Raw genomic sequence first — 19,771 nt, forward strand, 5'->3', positions numbered from 1 at the left:
TTCTGTTATATTTTCAAGAGCTCAAGGATGCTGCCCAACTGTGGCATTGTGAGGGTTGGGACAGAGCTCAGTGACAGTATAACAATAGGAGAAAAGCCCTCAGGACGTGGGGAGGTGATGTCATTGGAAGGCAGATAAAGGCGATGCTTGTGTCTGGAACTGGCCCAGAAGTGGACTGGAGAGGAATTCAGGCTCACAGAATGAGTCTAGATGGGAGATCATCCACTTAGAGCCAGAGGTCTCCCAATCCAGGGTGGGCCGGCTGTTTCCCCGCAGACAGACCAGAGAAATCGCTCTTGCCAACCCAGAAAGAGACAGGGACCCTACTGGGTGAAGGGAGAGGGTGGAGCTCTGGTGGCAGCTGTCTCCCAGGAGTGGGAAGGCAGAGGGGGTGGCAGGAGCAGTGGCAGTTGGCCTCCCCCGGTGAGCAGGTGATGGGGAGCCTGAGCCCAGAAGAAAGAAAGGAAGGAGGGTGGCAGAATGGCTTTGTGTGGCTAGCACTACCAGTTCCTGAGGGCTGGGCCATGACAACCTCTTTGCCTTTTCCAGGGAGTGTCCCTTGAGCCCTGCCTCCTCTTCTGCATGTGAAAGAATCCTTATCTGTTTCTTAGGAGTAGGTGGCTGACTCTTCCTCCCAAAGTCTGACAAAAGAAGAATGTGTCAGCCAAATTTGTGGTTTCCCTCCTGGGTGTGGCTGGGTGAGTTAACTGACCTCCTCTTTCCCTAGAGCCCAAGTACAAGTGCATGACGACATTCCTTGCTGGGATTTCTGTGGGAGGTGGCGGGGATCTGGGGGCCAAGGAAGTGGTGCACTGGGATGCCTCTGCGGCTGTCTTCCTGCTTGAGAGGGCCAGGCTGACCTTTCAGGGATCCCAAAGGTCCCTGAACTCAAAGGGGTTGAGTGGACCGGCCTGCGAGCGTTGGTCCGCTCATGCACATGTCCTGGTTGGTAGGGCACTGCCTGGAGAGCATCCTGACTCCACTGTTCGGTCGATTGATTGCACAGGAAGACACTTGGGTGGTGGCCAACCCCCACCACTGGTGGTATACGTCTGCTTATGTACTGACACGTGTGTCCTTCAGTCCTCTAACTGGGGTGGGTCATGTGTCACCCCAGCTACTGTGCTTCCTGTCCAGAGCTCCTTCATTACTCCTCCCACTTTGCGTGGACTCCTGTCCTTAGAAGGTGGGGTGGTTCATACCTGTGTCTCAGAACCAGCCCTGATGCACCTTGCAATCCTTTGGGTTGAGGAGGGACTATCAACAAGGCCTTGTCCTCCTCTGTGCTTCTCCCCCAGAAGCAGAATCTCTGCTTGGCGGGTTGAGGAGAGGGGAAGCAGCAACTACATTTTTTAAAAACCTCCCCAAGGCACAATTACATGGAGAATCACCACTCTAAATCCACATGCAAGTGTGCCAGACTTCTAGCCCACCAAAGAGAAATCTGTCAGTTGGCTCTCTCTCTCTCTGTCTCTCTCTTTCTCTCTATCCCCTCCAGTAGTAAAGGGGAGATAAATCAATAGGACACCTCTGCGGGTCCCACAGTTTGAGGGGAAGGATGAAGGCAGCATCCTCATTTAATTCCTAAAGGCGCTCTGTGGAGTAGATTTTGCTACTCCTATGTGACCCGGTGGAGACGCGATGCTTTGCAAGGTTACTGTGCCTGAGACCACACAGCTGGCAGGTAATACAGCCAAAATTCAAATTCAGATCATCTTGGTCTGTAGGTTCATGGTCTATTTACCTCTTTGTCTGAGGACTTTGGAGGAGGTGATTTTTGAGCTGGTTTCCAAGCTGGCGTAAATGTTCCCAGGCAGACACAGGAGAAAAGTGCATCCCAGGGGAGAACAAGAGCAGAGGCAGTAAGGCCCACCCTGTACTACCCCAAGTCCTGCCTGAGGGTCTGGAGCCATCAGGAAAGGGCCTGCAGACACTCTGAGGGGAACAGCCGTGTCCTGATGATCATGAGAGTCCTAGAAGACTTTAAAGCATGGGATGGTTAGAATTGAGTCTTAAAGATCCTCCCTGCTGCTCAGCCAGCCCCTGTGGGATCCTGGGGATCTTGAGGAGCAGAGCTGCCCAGGTAGGTGCAGCCAGGCTGAACCCACACAGATCCCCTGGACCTGCTGAGGAAGGGTGAACTGAGCCCAGTCAGCCTTCCCGGCTGAGTCAACAGGGCTCATCATTTTCTCTTTTCCTTGCGCTGAAGGTTTTACACATTGCTAGCCTTGGATACAGTCACACAGGGTTCGCTGCTGAAGTGAACATAACTGAGGTGTCCCAGGGCTTTGGAGCATCTCTGGGCCCCAGCAGCCCATTGGCAGGCCCAAGTGAACCTCATGGGCAGGCCCATGAGGCCCACCTTTTTCTGGACTGCACAAAGCTCAACTTTCTCCCTCTTGCTGGGATTACAGGGCTAACATTTCAGTTATCATCTGCCGAGGGCTTCCAGACTGTGGCTCCCAAACCCAGTCCCCACTAAGGTTGGCACAAACACAAAAAGGAAGTTCCCCCGTAAGTCCAGGCAGGGGTGAGCCTGCTCAGCTGAACTTTGGGAATAAAACTTGCCCTGTGGACATTCTTGGAGGATCGAACAGGGGAAACGAGTATCTGAGTTGAAAGTCTGAAACACAGAATTGATGTTCAAGGAAATGTAGCTCTAATTCCCGGCCCTGGAGGCCCTCCCCATCCTTTTTCCCACTCTCCCTCCCCTACCCCTACTTTCAGTTATTGATTGGAGAGAACCTTGGGCGACTGGTTTTAATGAATGAGATGGGAATGATTGGAAATTAGCATACCAATGGCTTGCATGCAAATAGGTGCTTTTGAAGTGATTGCAAAATTTATTCTCTTAAACATTTTATTTTTTTATTTTTTATTTTTTTTTTCTCTTAAACATTTTAAATCCTCCCTTACAATCTGGTTTTTGACAGTAAAACATGACTTAAGACAATAAATAAATGGCATTTTTTTAGCACCCCTTTTTGAATACAAGGAAAAATTTCAACCTAACCAGGGCTCAGTGACTCAACTAGAAACTGAGGGCACTCAGATTTAACTCAAAAATATTTATAGAGTATTTTTATGTCTAATCACATGAACACTACATATGGGAATTTGGAAAAATAAATAGAAAGGTGAAAATAAAATCACTGGTACTGTAAATCTTTTCCTCTCTTTAAATAGACACGTGGAATTTTTTAGTAAAAATATATGCATAGTGGACTTACCGTTCTGTAATTTTTTTAAACATTTAGCGATACGTTGAGAACATTTCTCATGCCACTACATATTCGTTGACAATACTGTTTTTATTAATTGTGTAGTGGCAGGGTAACACCTTCATCTGTTTTACCATTCTCCACTGTCGTACCTTTTATGGTGTTCCCAAGAGTTTGATACTGTACGCAAATGCTCACCCTTGTAGATACATCTTGTGAACATCTATGATTATTTCTTAAGATAAAATGCCTAGAAGTGGAATTGCCACATCAGAGGGCAAGGTCTTTTTTATGTATTTCCACACTGTCTTCCAGGAAGGTCATACCAACTGGTCATACCAACTGGTCATACCAACTGGTCATACCAAGGTCTTTCAGGAAGGTCATACCAACTGGTCATACCTCTGATGATGCTGTAGACCAGATTTTGAAAATATATGCTCCTCGTTGAAACTTAGGTCAAAAATGAGGTAGGCTCACTTATCTCTTCTCCCAGGCCACAGCGGCCTTCCCTTTTAAGTTCATAGGATTATTCCACCCCCCCCCCCCATATTTGTATTGTAGTAAAATACACATAACGTAAAATTTGCCATCTTAACCAATTTTAAGTATATGGCTCAGTAGTGCTGGGTAATAATTCATGTTGTGGTGCGACCATGGATCACCATCCTCCACCAGAATGTTTTTGCCCTTCCAAACTGAAACCTCATTTCCATTAAACACTAACTTGCCATTCTGACCCCCTTCCTCTAACCCCGGGCAACCGCCATTCTTTCTGTTCCTACGAATTTGACTATTCTAGGTATCTCATCAAATGGGGTCATACAATATTCATCTTTAGTAATGGCTTATTTCACTAATGTCCTCAATGTTCATCCATCTCGTAAAGTGTGTCAGAAGTTCCTTCCTTTTTGTGACAATACTATTCCATTGTATGGGTACAGCACATTTTGTTGATCATTCATTCATCAGTGGACACATGGGTTGCTTCTGTCTTTTGTCCATTGTGAAGAATGCTGCTATAAGCATAAGTGGCTTTGAGTTCTTGCTTTCAATTCTTTTGGGTTTATACCCACAAGTAGAATTGTTGGATCATATAATTCTGTTCATAACTGTGTGAAGACAGTTTTCCATTAGTGGCTGCACCATCTTATCCTTACCCACAGGGCACAAGGGTTCCAGTTTCTCCACATCCTTGCCAACACTTATTATTTTTTTCATAGTAGCTGTCCTAATGGGTATGATGTGTTACCTCATTGTGGTTTTACTTTGCATTTCCCTAAGGATGAACAATGTTGAGCATCTTTTCTTGTGCTTGTTGCTCGTTTATGTATCTTCTTCGGAGAAACGGCCATTCAAGTCCTTTGCCCATTTTTAAGTAGGGTTGTTTATTTTGGATTATTGAGTCAGAAGGTATTTTTAGAAGCTTCTGCAACTCCCATTCTCTGTTTCCCACCCCCATATCCTCCTCAGAGTCTGACAAGCTACCCATCCTGCTCTCAAGGAGCATCTGCCCACTGCCCCTATGGCAAATGTGAGCAGACAAATAGGAATATGAGTCATCATGAGTCGCTTTTATCATTTACATTTTGGGTCTCGTGTAAGTATAGGTGTGCCCCATCACACATACTAAGATGGGGACTTCCAGAACAGATAAACTAGGGGGTGAATCCCTGGATTACAGGGAGATTCTGGCCCTCCTATATAATTACTTTCAGAAAGATCAAGCACTTAAAAATCAGTCATTTTCTGTGGTAGTTTTTGTCTTAACTTTAATCGTCTTTATAATACTAGAGTAAGTTACCCAGGTGTGCCTATTATAGCCTTTTAATCTTGAACGGCTCACCAGATAGTTCCATCACTCAAAGCCAGACATTCCATAGGTGCTCTATTAAAATGCTTTTAAAAGGAATATGACTGGGACTTAAAGTTTTTCCAAGTTAAAATGACTGTGTTCCTCTTGAAGGCACAGAATACCCACATTCTAGTGTTTAAACATAAAGCTTTTTTTCCAGGTAAAAGTCATGCTTGAAAGCTGTAAATACTGTGAGTAAAGGCTCATTTGCTAAAAATGGCCTAAGGGACCTCGTGTCCTAGCCCTGGGTTTCCCTTCCCCTACCGTCCAACTCCATACAGCATAGAGCAGCAGCTCGGAAGGTTCTGAAGCACAGCTTGAGGACCATGGGGTGAGCAGGGGGACGGGTGGGATTCGATGCAATCTTAGACCAGGAAGGACTTATTACTGACCTTAGGCTGGTTTTGGGAAGAGAATTTTAGGCCAGGAGAGGAACTGTGGGCCATTACAGTGATCGTGAAAAAATGGGGTCCAGAGATAGGCAAGGATTTAGAAAGCAAAACAGTGAGCAGTGAGAAAGACATAAATCTGGGGCAAAGGATCTGCCATGGTGCCCAGGGAGTTCTGAGTGGGCAGGCTCCAGACGGCGGGAGGGTGAGCCCCCAGGGGCCACTCGTCAGGGAGTGTTAAGTTTTTGCAGGATGACTTAAGCACAGCTGTGGTGGGGAGCCTGTGTGTGTTCTGGGATATGGGCTAGAGGGAGTGGAGAGCAAGTGGCATGTGCTGATTCTTCTGCAAGTCCGTGTGGACACAGGACTATCACGTACAATTGGGCAGATCGGGTACTGCACAGCATCACCTGGCTGAGGATATGAGTAGGACAAAACCCAGGCCACACTTCAATTACCCAGCTGTCACCTTGGTGCGGGGCTGCATCACCCAGGAGGAAGGGGCATCCTTTCTAACTCACACAAAGGCACTTCATGAGTTAGCAGTGGCCCTGAGTGAGTGCAGTTATTTTGTAGCTATAATTCTAGGGTCCTGGTCCTCTGTTGGGAGAATCTCAACCATCTCACATGAATGTCAATGTAAATGGCTCTTCACCAGAAATGGTATATAACTGCGCCATTCATTCATTCCAACAAACATTTATTGATGTCTTGCCAAGTGCCAAGGGCTGTTCTAGATGTTTGGGACACATCAGTTAACAAAGTAGAGTAAGAGTTCTGCCCTTGTGGAGATTGCATTCTCACGAGGGGAGTTAAAATAATAAACAAGAATAGTGAATTAAAATACATACAAAGAGTCAATTATCTAGCATGTTGGAAGATGGTCAGCATTAGGGGACAAAGAAAGAGGAGGGCAGCCTATGTAGATCTGGAGTTCTGGGGTGGAGGAAGCAGGTTACAGTATTAAATAGAGATGTCAAGGTAAGGCCTCATTGAAGAGATGGAATTTGAAGACCAAGGAGGCCAGAGCAAGTGGTATATTCTGAGTCATGGGGGTTTGGGGGAAAGGAGAGAAGATACAGGGCCATCTGAGGACTTTGGCTTTTCCCTGAGTAAAATGAGAAACCACTGGAGGATTCTAAGAGAATAGTGAGACCATCGGATCTAGGTGTTAGCTGTGCTGAAAGTAGCTGATAGAGGGTAAGGGTAGAAGCAGAAGACTTGTCAAGAGGTGATGGTGGAAATTCACATGGAAGATAATGGGCACTTGGACCAGGGAGGTGGTAGTGGAGGAGGCAAGAAATGGCAAAATGTAGAAGGTATGTCCCAAATAGAGCAGTGTGTTTTCGTGGCAACTGCCCATCCGCTTTCTTTCTCTCTCTGTGGTCATTGCTTTGGATTTTAGTTGTCCTAGTGGATTTGTAGGAGTATTTCATTGTAATTTTAAATTACAGCAGGACTATGACTAATGGCATTGAGGATTATTTCAAATGCTTATCAGAATTCCTATATTTTTCATTTTAAAATTATATCAACATTTGCTTTTAAAAGCTTTTTTCTGAAATAATTTTGGATTTATAAAGAATCACAAAATGGTACAGAGAATTCTCATATTGCCTATATGCAGCTTTTCCAAGTGTTAGCATCTTATACACAATAGCATAGTTGTCAAAAGTATGATATTAACACTAATACAATACTACTAACTGAATTACAGACTTTGTTTTTCACCACTTTCCCTGCTAAAGTCCTTTTTCTGTTCCTGGGTCCCACCCTACAGTGAACGGTCACGTCCCCTTAGTCTCTTCCTTTCTCTAAATATTTCTTAGTCTTCCCTTCTCTTTCATGACCTTGACATTTCTGAAGAGCACTGGTCAGTTGCTTTGTAGAATTTCCCTTAATCTGAATTTTCCAGTATTTCACAGAAGCAATGTGTTCTTCTTACTGTATCACATTAGGGATTACATATCAATATGTCTTATTATTGATGAACATAGTTGGTCCTATTATTGACCATTTGGTTGAGGTTGTGCATGATGGATTTCTCCATTGTAACTATTTCCCCTATTATAGTTAATAGGGATCGTAGAGAACATACCTTGAGACCAGCTCCATCTCCTGTTTCTCCTAAAACTTTTCCCCACTAACTTTAGCATCCATTGGTAGACTTGCCTGCAACAATGTTCATAGTGGTCCTCTTGTGGCAATTTTGCATTTATCCATCCCCTCTATATTTATTATTCAGAATTCTTCTGTTATATAAATCTTCTCCCTCATTTATTTGTTATTATATCCGTGTGGGATCATGGATATTTATTTTAATCTATGGCTTTTAATTCAGTAGTATCAATATTTATTTTATCACTCTTTTTTTTTTTTTTTCCAGTTTTGGCCACTGGGCACTCTTTCAGGTTGGGTCCTGTGTCCTTTCAACAGACTGCCATCCATTTTGAGCACTTTCTTGCTTTTTGGCATCATAAAATGCTCCAGGCTCATCTTGTGTTTTCCTCACTCCAGTTCTTGAATTAATCCCTTTTCACAGAAGCTCTGGTTTCTTTTTTATTGGAGATTGGTATTGAAGAAGCAAGATCAGTCACTAGGTATGCTCATTGCTCTCCGGGTGTCATCACTTATATATTCCCTTGGGACAAATTCTGGAAATACATATATATGCACATATATTTCCAAAAGTTTTAATATACCCTTGCAAATACATACATATATATTTGTTTAAAAACCCTAAATTCAGGGATGCCTGGGTGGCTCAGTGGTTAAGCATCTGCCTTTGGCTCAGGTCGTGATCCTGGAGTCCTGGGATTGAGACTGCATCAGGCTTCCCTGCAGGGAGCCTGCTTCTCCCTCTGCCTGTGTCTCTGCCTCTCTGTGTGTGTCTCTCATGAATAAATAAATAAAATCTTAAAAACAAAAAAAAAAACCCTAGGTTCACACTGATACTTCTGACTCTAATTCACCACCGCAGAATTGTTCATAGCCTTCCTCTTTTCTTATCTGTGACATCTCTCTCTAACAATGAGAGAGACCTGGCTCTCATTAATCAAAATATACGTACTTATTTGTTTACCCTTAGTATGCACATAAAGTAGTTTCAGAATTGCTAACCCATGCCGCTGGGAGAAACAAATTTATTAACTAAAATATAGTCTTGTATTTTAACAATATAATAAAAGTTCTTTTTTTTAAAGATCTTATCTATTCATGAGAGACACACAGAGAGAGAGAGAGACAGAGACACAGGCAGAGGAAGAAGCAGGCTCCATGCAGGGAGCCCGACGTGAGACTCGATCCCAGGACCCCGGGTTCACACCTGGGCTGAAGGCAGGCGCTCAACCACTGAGCCACCCAGGCTTCCCATAAAAGTTCTTTTTGTCTTTTTAACCTTAAAATATATGCACAAAATACTGTTTTCCAAAGTGGCTTAGTTTCTTTTCTTCTTAGGTTCTTTTCTTCCCCATCCCCTGCAGCATGGTTATTTTATTCATTTGTAATATCATTAACTTCATTTATTACAATTTTTATTTCATTTTGGATTTCTCTCACATTATGGTTGATTTAATTTTACATACAGTAAAATTCACTCTTGGTAGTGTACAGTTTTGCAGGTTTTCGTAGATGGATGGAGACATGATCCCATTCTCATATCTAGGTACCTTTCTGCTGGCCCCATTATAATTAACCTTACTCTCCCCCATGCCCAGCCCCCAGAACTCTCTGATTTGTTTTCCATCCATATAAGGTTTCCTTTCCAGTCAGTCATATTATGGGTTAATGTAACATGTAGCCTATTGGCTCTGTTTCATTCACTTAACAAAATGCATTTATAATTTATTCCATTGTGTTGCATGGATCCATGTTTCTCCCTTTTCATTCCTGAGTAGTATTCCATTCAATCCATTCTTTGGTAGAAACATGTGGGTTGTTCCCAGTTTTTGACAGTTATAAATAAAACTGCCATAAAAATGCATACAGCTTTTTTATGTAAATGTATCTTTTCATTTCCCTTAGTAAATACCCAGGAGTGAGATTGCACGATTATGTGTTATATGTGTATTTATCCTAATAAAATACTGCCAGACTATTTTCTGAGTGGCTTTGCTATTTTGCATTTCCATCAGCATGTGTGGAATATCTCGTTTTATACGCTCATCAGCACTTGAGATTATCAGTATTTCAGTCATACTAATAGGAGTGTAATGGTGTCTTGCTGACACTTCTAATCTGCATTTCCCTAATGATGTTGAACATTATTTCATATGCTCATTTGCCATCTTGCTTGATGAAGTGCTGTTTAGGTCTGCCCATTTTTAAATTGGGTTGTTTTATCTTTTTATTTTTTAATTGAAAGAGTCTGTTCTATATTCTGGATCTTCTGGATTCGACTTTTTTTATAGAGTTTCTGACAAGTATATAAATTGTATCTCCTGGTCTTAGCTTGTCTTTTCATTTTCTTGATGGTGGTTTTTGAAAAGTGAAAGTTTTAGATTTACATAACACCGAATTTCCCAAATTTTTATTTGTGGAGTGTGCTTTTGTCACCATATTTAAAGAATCTTTGCTTGGGATCCCTGGGTGGCTCAGCGGTTTAGCACCTGCCTTTGGCCTGGGGTATGATCCTGTTATCTCGGGATCGAGTCCCACATCGGGCTCCCTGCATGGAGCCTGCTTCTCCCTCTGCCTGTGTCTCTGCCTCTCTCTCTATGTCTCTCATGAATAAACAAATAAAATCTTTCAAAAAAAATCTTTGCGTAATCAAAGTAACAAAAATTTTCTTTCATGTTTTCTTTTAGAAGTTTTGGTTTTAGTTTTCATATTTGTGTGAATTATCTATTTTGAGTTAAATTCCATATATGGTGTGAGATAAAGTTCTAAGTTCATATGCATGTGTATGTGTGAGATATGAAATTTTCCTACAAGCATCTGTTAAAAAACAAAAACAAAAACAAAAACAAAAAATTATGCTTTCCCTATTGAACTGCCTTAGTGACCTTATAAAAATTAGGAAACCATAAACACAAGAGTTGATTTTTGCTCTTACACCAACACTCTTGATTATTGTAGTTATACAATTAGTTTGAAAATCAATCAGGTGTAAGTATTCCAACTTTTTTTTTCTTATATTTTCTTTTTTTTTTTTAATTTTTTTATTTATTTATGATAGTTACAGAGAGAGAGAGAGGCAGAGACACAGGCAGAGGGAGAAGCAGGCTCCATGCACCAGGAGCCCGATGTGGGATTCGATCCCGGGTCTCCAGGATCGCGCCCTGGGCCAAAGGCAGGCGCCAAACCGCTGCGCCACCCAGGGATCCCTCTTATATTTTCTTTTCAAAAATTTTTGGCTATTCTGGGTCTTCAAACTTTTATATGAGTTTTAGGATCACTCATCCATTTCTACAAAAATGCCAGCTGTAGATCAAATTTGGGAAGTTGTGCCATTTTAACAATATTAAATCTTTCAATCCATGAACATGGAATGCATTTCCATTTATTTCTTTTTCTTTTTTCTTTTTTAAAAAAGATTTTATTTATTTATTTAAGAGGGAGAGGGAGAGAGTGAGAGAAAATAAGAGATCCCAAGAGCAGGTGGTGGGAGAAGCAGATTCTCCAGTGAGCAGAAGTCCAGCACTTGGGGCTAATTTTAGTATCAAGCTAAGTTTGACTTCATAGAATAAGATGGGAATGATTCCCCTATGGAAGAGGGTTGGTGTTAATTATTTTTGAAAATTTTAATACAATTTAATGGTGAAGCCTGAAGCTTTTGTTGTGGGAAATTTTTTTTACTACTAATTCATTCTCTATACTAGTTATGGGTTTATTCAGATTTTCCATTTTTTCTTCAGTCAGTTTTGGAAGTTTGTATCTTTCTTGGAATTTCTCGTTTTATTGGTGTACTGTTGCTCATATTACAGTTATTTTTATTTTTCTAAGATCAGTGGTAATATTTCCTCTTTCATTCCTGATTTGTAATTGAATGTTCTTTATTTGTGGGTCAATATAACTAAAGATTTGTCAATTTTATTGATCTTTTTAAAGAACCAACTTTGGTTTTATTGATTATCTGTGTTATTTCTCTACTCATTGCGCTGTCCTAATCCTTATTATTTTCTTCCTTATGCTTGCTTTAGTTAGGTCCTTTCCCATTTTATTAAGGTTAGGTTATTGGTTTGAGATCTTTCTTCTTTTCCAATGTTAAGCTTTTTTTTTAAGATTTTATTTATTTATTCATAAGAGACACAGAGACACAGGCACAGGGAGAAGCAGGCTGTTTGCGGGGAGCCCGACTTGGGACTCGATCCCATGACCCTGGGATCATGTCCTGAGCCAAAGGCAGATGCTCAACCACTGAACCACCCAGGTGCTCTCAATGTTAAGCTTTTAATAGCTATAAATATTCCCTGAGAACTGATTTCACTGCATCCCACAAGTTTTGGGTTGTTCTGTTTTTGGTTTTGTTCATCGCAAAGTATTTTCTCATTTCCCTTGTCATTTCTTCTTTGACTTATTGGTGATATAGTAGTGTATTATTTAATTTCACAAAATTGTGAGTTTTCCAAATTTCCTTCTGTTATTGATTTCTAATTCCATTCCATTGTGTTCAGGGAACATACTCTAAATGTTTTCAGTCTTTTAACATTTATTGAGACTTGTTTTTCGGCCTAATGTATTATCTAGCCTGGGGAATGTTACATGTGCACTTTAGAATAATACATACTCGGATGTCATTGTGGAGTTTTATATGTGGGTGAGGTCTCCAACTACCATTGTTGATTCTCTACTTCTCCTTTCAGTTCTATCAGTTTTTGCCTCATCTATTTTGGGGCTTTTTTTGTCACATATGTATAGATGTTTAAAATTGTCTTATCTTCTTGATGGGTCAACCCACTTATCATTACTTATCATTTGTCTCTAGTAAACTTTTGTCTTTGAACCAAAAAGGTGTCTCTTTATAGATAGCATATAACTGGATCATGTTTTTGTTTCTTTTTAAAAAAATTTTATTTATTTATTTTTAAAGATTTTATTTATTTATTCATGAGAGACACAGAGAGAGACAGAGGGAGAAGCAGACTCCCTGTGGGGACCCCAATGCAGGACTTGATCCCAGGACCCCATGGATCATGACCTGAGCCAAAGACAGATGCTCAACCACTGAGCCATCCAGGTGCCTCACGTTTTTGTTTCTTAAAAAAAAATCTATATTGCTGATCTTTGCCTTTGATCAGAGTACGTAATCCATTTACATTTTAAGAGATTACTGATAAGTGGAATTTATACATGCCATTTTACTTCTTTTTCTATATGTCTTATGTCTTTTTTGTTGCTCTGTTCCTCCATTACTGCCCAATACTGTATTAAATAGATGTTTTCTAGTGTACTATTGTAATTCTTCTCTCATTTTTAAATATATGTTTTGTTATTTTCTTAGTAGTTACCTTGGGGATCACAATTAACATCTTAATTTATAACAATGCAGTTTGGATTAGTATGAATTTAAGTTCATTAGTATAAAACACTTTGCTTCTAGGTAACTCCATTCCCCTCCTCCTTCCTATGTGCTGTTATTGTCCTACAAATTACTTCTTTTTAAAAAAGATTTATTTATTCTGGAGAGAGAGATAGAGAAAGAGAGAGAGAGAGCACGAGCTGAGGGAGGAGCAGAAGGAGAGGGACAAAGTAGACTCCATGTTCAGCAAGGGGCTCGATGTCACAACCTTGAGATCATGACCTGAGCCAAAATCAAGAATCAGATGTTAAACTTATGAACTACCCAAGTACCCCCCAAATACTCCTTTATATGTTGTATGCCCGTCAACACAGATTTATAGTTATTGCATTATGCTATTATCTTTTAAATAAGATGAAAGAAAACATTTTCAATAAAAAATACATTTATACTGTCTTGTATTTATCTATGTGGATGCAAATACATCCATGTGGATGAAAATTATTGTGTAGAGTCCTTTCATTTCAGCCTGAAGGATAGATTTCTTATTGGGCAGATCAGATGGGGACGAATTTGCTCAGTTTTGGTTTAGCTGGCAACATTTTAATTTCTCTTCATCTTTGAAGGATGGTCTTGCTGGATTAAAATTTTTAATTGACAGTCTTTTTTCTTTTAAGCATTCTGAATATGTCAACCCACTGATTTGGGGCCTCCATGCTCTTTAATTAGAAATCAAGCATTAATCTTACAGAGGATCCCTTGAACACGATTAGACGTTTTTCTTTTGCTGCTTCTAAGAGTCTTTCCTTGCCTTTGTCCTGCAGAACTTTGAATTTAATGTGGATCTTTCTGTGTTTATATTACCCAGTATATGTTGAGCTTTTTGGATATGTAGGTTTTTCATCAAATTTGGGAAATGTTAAAAAAAAAAAAATTTGGGAAATGTTCAGCTGTTATTTCTTCAAATATTCTTTTTGACCCTTCTTTTCACTCTGTGACTCCTACTAAGCATTTGATAGTGTCCTATAGGTATCTGAAGCTCTTCATTTTTCTTCATTCTTTTAATTTCTCAGAGCAGGTCATCTCAATTAATGTATCTTCAAGTTCCCGGTTCTTTCTTCTGCTTAATTGAATCTAAATTTAGCTCCTCTAGTGGATTTTTCAATTCAGTGTTGTACTTTTCAACTCCAGAATTTTTATTTGATTTTTAAAAAGTCTATCTTTTCATTAGTTTTCTCTATTTGATGAGTTACTATTCTAATACTTTCCTTTAGTTCTTTAAACATTTCTTTCTTTAGGTCTTTTAGAAAGCTAATTTAAAGTACGTCTAGCATCTGGGCTTCTTCTAAGACAGTTTCTATAACTTGGTTTTTTTCTATGTAGAAACCATACTTTCTTGTTTCATTGTATGTCTTATACTTTTTCTTAAACAAAACGAAACAAAAAACCCTGGAGGTTTAAAATAATATAATGTGGTACCTCTGGAAATCAGATTCTTTTCCTTTCTGGCACTCGTTGTTTAGTTACTGATGCAGAAGTTGCTGTTGTTGCTGTTTGTTTAGTGATTCTCCAGAATCAATTCTATAAATCCTGTATTCTTTGGCATGTGTGGCCACCAGAGTCTCTGCATGGTTAGCTTATTGGTCAGAGAATAGCTGGAAAGAGATTTCCTGAAATATCTGGAACCAATAAGTCTCCCATTTTTTGCTGAAGGGCTCAGGACTCACTCAGATAGTTTATAACTCCCTTACTGTTCACTTCCTGCTTGGGTAGAGCCTCAGGGTCAAGCAGAAATCAGAGCTTGGGGCCTTCTTAGTCTTTCCTGAACATGCACACAATTCTGAGCATAAGCATAGCCCTCTGCATGCATATGGACTTCCAGGTTTCCAGTAATTTATTGAAGCTTTCCAAAGCCCTTTCTGGACAGTTCATTCTCCAGCTTTTCTTTTAATGTTTTTTATTATTTATTTGCTCCCAACTCTTATTACTACCTCAGGCAACTGCAATGTTGAATGATTGCCGCTGATTTTTTTCAACAAATAGCTTTGAGTAATGGTTGTTTTTATTGGGCAAGCTCTGAATAAGGTTAAATAAAAACAAGCCTTGTGAGTGGGATCTTCCAGGGAACCACCAGGCAAGTCCAATAATGACAATTTTCTGGGAATGGGATTTTGAAAGAGCTCCAACCTTTCCAGTGACTGCTGGAATGATAGATTTCACTGCAATTGTGGGCTGCTGGTTTTTAAGGCTACCATACTGCTGAGGAGGAGGGTATGGCAATCGGGCAAGTTAAAAATGCCAGGGAACTCACTGTTCTTACTGAGATTCAGCTGTTTTTCTTGAATAAACACTCCCAGACTCCTTCAAGCCTTTGGTTAATCTCCAGAGTTCTGAAAAAGTTGATTTTGATACATTTTTGCCAGTGTTCTCATTTTTTTTATGGAGAAGAGGATTTTTGGATGTTCTTACTCCTCCATTCCCATGTACATCACCTGAGTTGACATCTCAAATATATCTCATGAATTATTTTCTTAGTGGTTGTTCTAGTGCTTATAATATGCATCTCCATGTGTTACTGTCTACTTCAGGTTAACATTGACTTGTTTCAGTAAAATACAGCAATTTTCTTTACTCTAAATCTGTCTCCTTTTCTCTCCTTTGTGCTTTTATTATTTTATGTCTATATTATATGTTATAATACATAACATACATATAATGGTGTAAATATTACATATAATATCTGTGTGTGTTTTAAACCCATCAATGGCAGCAAAGCTACTGTTTTTCATTACCTAATAAAACTAGCTGGCTGACCAAGTGGCAGGGGATTGGAGCTGCCCCCAGCAGTATGTTTGCAGATGCCTACTGTTCTTCCCCCAACATTCTAGCAGCTTTTCATGAATAAATATCTCTCCATTTGTTGTTTACCTTTGGTAAACTTCCAGAACCATGAAATTATTGTTTTAAATTATTTTGCCCGGTTTTATACTTGTTTTCTGAGGAAAGGATTTGCTGACCTCTTTATTCTGCTATAACTAGAAATCCATATAATATAATATATTATTTTCATCTTTATTAGATAATTCTAGGTGATGTTTCAAAGAACTTTTATCAATTTACCCTCCTACCAGTAGTGTTTGAGAATTCCATCCTTGCCAACAGTTTATCAGTTTTTAGAGAGTTTTAAAATCAGTTTTAAGCTCACTCTTTCCATTCATTTAATGGTATTTTTAGATGAACAGATTTCTGTTCATCTGATTTCAGTTTGAGTCAAGTGAATCAATTTTTTCTTTTGTACCTACTGATTTCCAACTCAAGGTCATGAACATATTCTCCTATATTATCTTCTAAAATCTGTATTGTTTTATTTTTCGCATTATGGTCTTAGTCCAGCTGAAAAGGACTTTTATGTATAAAAGAGGAATAATGTTTTTTTCTTTATTTTCCTATGTGAGTATTTAATTAACTTAGCATTATTTGTTGAAAAAAATTATCTTTTCCCCATTGCTCTTGTTTTTAATCCTATTTCTGCAAGTTTTCCAATGACTGCCAAAATTGATCTTGGTGTATTCATGTTCAAAAGAGCATAGCCAGAATTTTAAATTTACCTTTTCTATAATTGACTGAAGAATATGTTTACTTTTAATTTCAAACTTTCCCTTTACATGAAGAAACAGGTATGGAAGTAGTTACAAAAATTCTTTAAAAGTGATCTTTAATAAATAAATTTTAATAAATCTAAGAAAAATTTTTTAATAAATCTGAACAGTATGGAAAAGATATAATTTAGGAAGCTACTGAATTGTACCACTGATGTAATATTGCATGTTATTATTTTGTTCTTTATTTTTAAATAAGTCATCAGTCAGTTAAGCATCCAACTCTTGATCTCAGCTCGGGTCAGGTCTCAGGGCTGTGAATTCAAGCCCTGTATTGGGCTCCATCCTGGGTGTGGAGCCTACTTAAAAAAATAATTAAAAAAACCCAAAAATTCGCTTATCAAAATTCCAAACCATCTCACAGAAGGGTAAAGTTTAAATAATTCAGGTTCTATTTCTTTATCTTAAAATTATAACATATATCATTGCTTATTTTAAATCTATTATTAAACACAGGAATATATAGTACTGTAGAACACACAAATAGCAATTTTGAATTGTTGCAAATTTCCCCTTGAAACAATTCTACTACTGAGATTTCAAAATACTTAACTTCCAAAAAAAGAAAAAGAAAACTTAACTTCCAAGTAGAATGCAATGTTTCTTTTTTCTTAAAAAAAAAAAAAACCCTATACAGTTAACGTATAATCTTCATCCAGCAAAATTAACTCATTATTATACATGCCCGTGAATTTTGACAAATTCATTTTGTTGTGTAACCACCATCACAATCAAGATATAGGACAATAGGAAATGAAGTTGCTATCTTGAAGAGATATCTGCACCCCATGTTTACTGCAGCATTACATACAACAGCCAAGACATGGAAACAATCTAATTGTTTATAGATGAATGGATAAAGAAATTGTGGTCTATATACACAACGTAATATTATTCAGCCATAAAAAGAGAAGGAAGCCTTGTCATTTGCACAACTTAAATAAACCTTGAGGATACTACGCTAAGTGAAATAAGTCAGACAGAGAAAGACAAATATTGTAAGATCTCACTTGCACGTGGAATCTAAAAAAAAAATCAAACTCATAGAAACAGAATAGATTGATGGTTGCCAGGGGCTGGGGGCTGGGGATAATGAGTGAAGGTGGGCAAAGAATACAACCTTCCAATGATAAGATAAGTAAGTTCTGGGATGTAATGTACAGCATGATGACTAGAGTTACCATACTATATTCTTGAAAGTTGGTAAGACAATAAATCTTTTTTAAAATAAATATTTAATATTAAAAAATATTTTATTTATTGATTCATAAGAGACACACAGAGAGAGAGAGGCAGAGACACAGGCAGATGGAGAAGCAGGCTTCCTGCAGGGAGCCCGATGCAGACTCAATCCCAGATCCCAGGATCACGCCCTGAGTCAAAGGCAGATGCTCAACCTCTGAGCCACCCAGATGCCCCCTAAGGCAGTAAATCTTAAAAGTTCTTACTGCACACACACAAAAGGTAACTATGTGAGGGTGATGAATGTGTTAATTAACTTTATTGTAATTATTTTGCAATATATGTGTATATAAAATCATCACATTGTACACCTTAAACTCACAAATTGTATATGTCAATTGTATCTCAATAAAGCTAAAAAAAAAAAAAGGTTATGGAACAGTCTCATTGGTCCCTGTCCTACATGTTAGTAATCTTTTCTCTCCACCTCTGCTCCTGGTGATCCCTCATCTGTTTTCTCTTCCTATAGTTGTACTTTTTCCATAATGTCATGTAACTGCACTCCTACAGCGTGTAGCCTTTTGAATCTGTCTTCTATTACTATCACGCATTTGAGACTTTTCTATGCTTTTGTGAGTGTATCCATAGTTAATTTCTCTGTGTTGTTGGCCAACTTTCCACTGAAGGCTTATACCCCAGTTTATCCATTTTTCAGTTGAGAGATGTTTGGATTGTTTCCAGGTTTTGGCAGTCATGAAGAAAGCCACTGTAAAATTTCATGTGTAGATTTTTGGGTGTGTGGTTTTTTAAAAATTTTTGTTGGGCAATTGTATACTATGACAACTTGATACCTTTTGAAGTAAATGGTATCTTAAAAGTTTTCTCATTTTTCAAATTCAAACTCTTTGCTGCTGGGATAGAGAAATATGACTGATTTTGAATGTTGATAATCTATCCAGAAAATGTGCTAAATTTGTTATTTAATTCTAAAAATTTAACTGAATAATTTGGAATTTTTATGTGTAAATGGTTTGCTGCAAATTCTATTTTTAATAAGATTCTATCTATCTATCTATCTATCTATCTATCTATCTATCTATCATCTATCAGCAGCGGGGTAAGGAGAGAGAGAATCTTAAGCAGGCTTCATGTTCACCACAGAGCCCCACACAAGGCTTGTTCTCACGACCCTGAGATCATGATCTGAGTTGAAATTAAGAGCTGGGTGCTTATCCAACTGAACCACCCAGGCACCCCATCCATATTTTTATAATTATGGAAATTCTTTTGTTTTTAATTTGCTAAGATTTCTTTCTTTTAATTTTTAATGTACATGAAGAATATTGATTCTTTTTTCCCCTGAGCGCTTCTCAGAAGTCCTGCTGTAGGCACTGAAAAGCGAACAGTTGGGTTCACTGAGCATGGAGTTTTTTTGGGAAGTTGTTAATGAAAAAAAAGGGGGGGCCAACAGAGGTTAAGATACTGGCAAAAGGGTGGCTGAGGTGATGAAACATGGAAATGAAATTAAGAAGGGAGACAAAAGGCATGAGAAAGGAAGACAGGAGAGGCATGGGTGGATACGTGCCAAGGAGAGGGTTCCTGCATCAGGAAACCCAATGAGGTTGAAGACAGTGGGATGCTGAAAACCATGCGGACAGGCTTCAAGTGGACATTGCTCAATGCCATCCATTTCGGTCCAGAGTTGCTCAGGTACACACAGGTGTGCAATGGAAGAAAGAGAGCGAGGTGCCAAAGTGTTTGTGGGACCAGAGGAAGTACCCAGAAGCTGGAGGATGACAGAGGAGTGGAGGCTTTTACAAAAATGTAGGTGGAAAGTGGTCTGGAAACAACAGGGACTGTGGAAGATGGTACCAACTCTCGAGGATCTTGAGGTAAGTGGCAGAGGGAGAAAGAGCAGCCTCCACCAGAGGTGGCTGCAGGGGACCCAGTCACAGAGCAGATGGAGGGTCTCCTTAGGTCAGGAAGTGTGGAATCATTCTGAAAAT

At 39.2% G+C, this 19,771-nt stretch overlaps 1 long non-coding RNA gene across 1 annotated transcript in view; it reads right to left on the reverse strand.

Annotated features, from left to right (window-relative positions):
* The window catches only part of LOC144306412 (uncharacterized), a 29,253-nt gene that overhangs the window by 1,726 nt on the left and 7,756 nt on the right, over positions 1-19,771 (reverse strand). Inside the window, exon 2 of the long non-coding RNA XR_013373526.1 lies at positions 1,745-1,981. This is a non-coding gene — a long non-coding RNA (uncharacterized LOC144306412). The remainder of the gene's footprint in view (positions 1-1,744; positions 1,982-19,771) is intronic.

This window comes from Canis aureus, chromosome 37 (assembly GCF_053574225.1).
Source record: "Canis aureus isolate CA01 chromosome 37, VMU_Caureus_v.1.0, whole genome shotgun sequence".
NCBI lineage: Eukaryota > Metazoa > Chordata > Mammalia > Carnivora > Canidae > Canis > Canis aureus.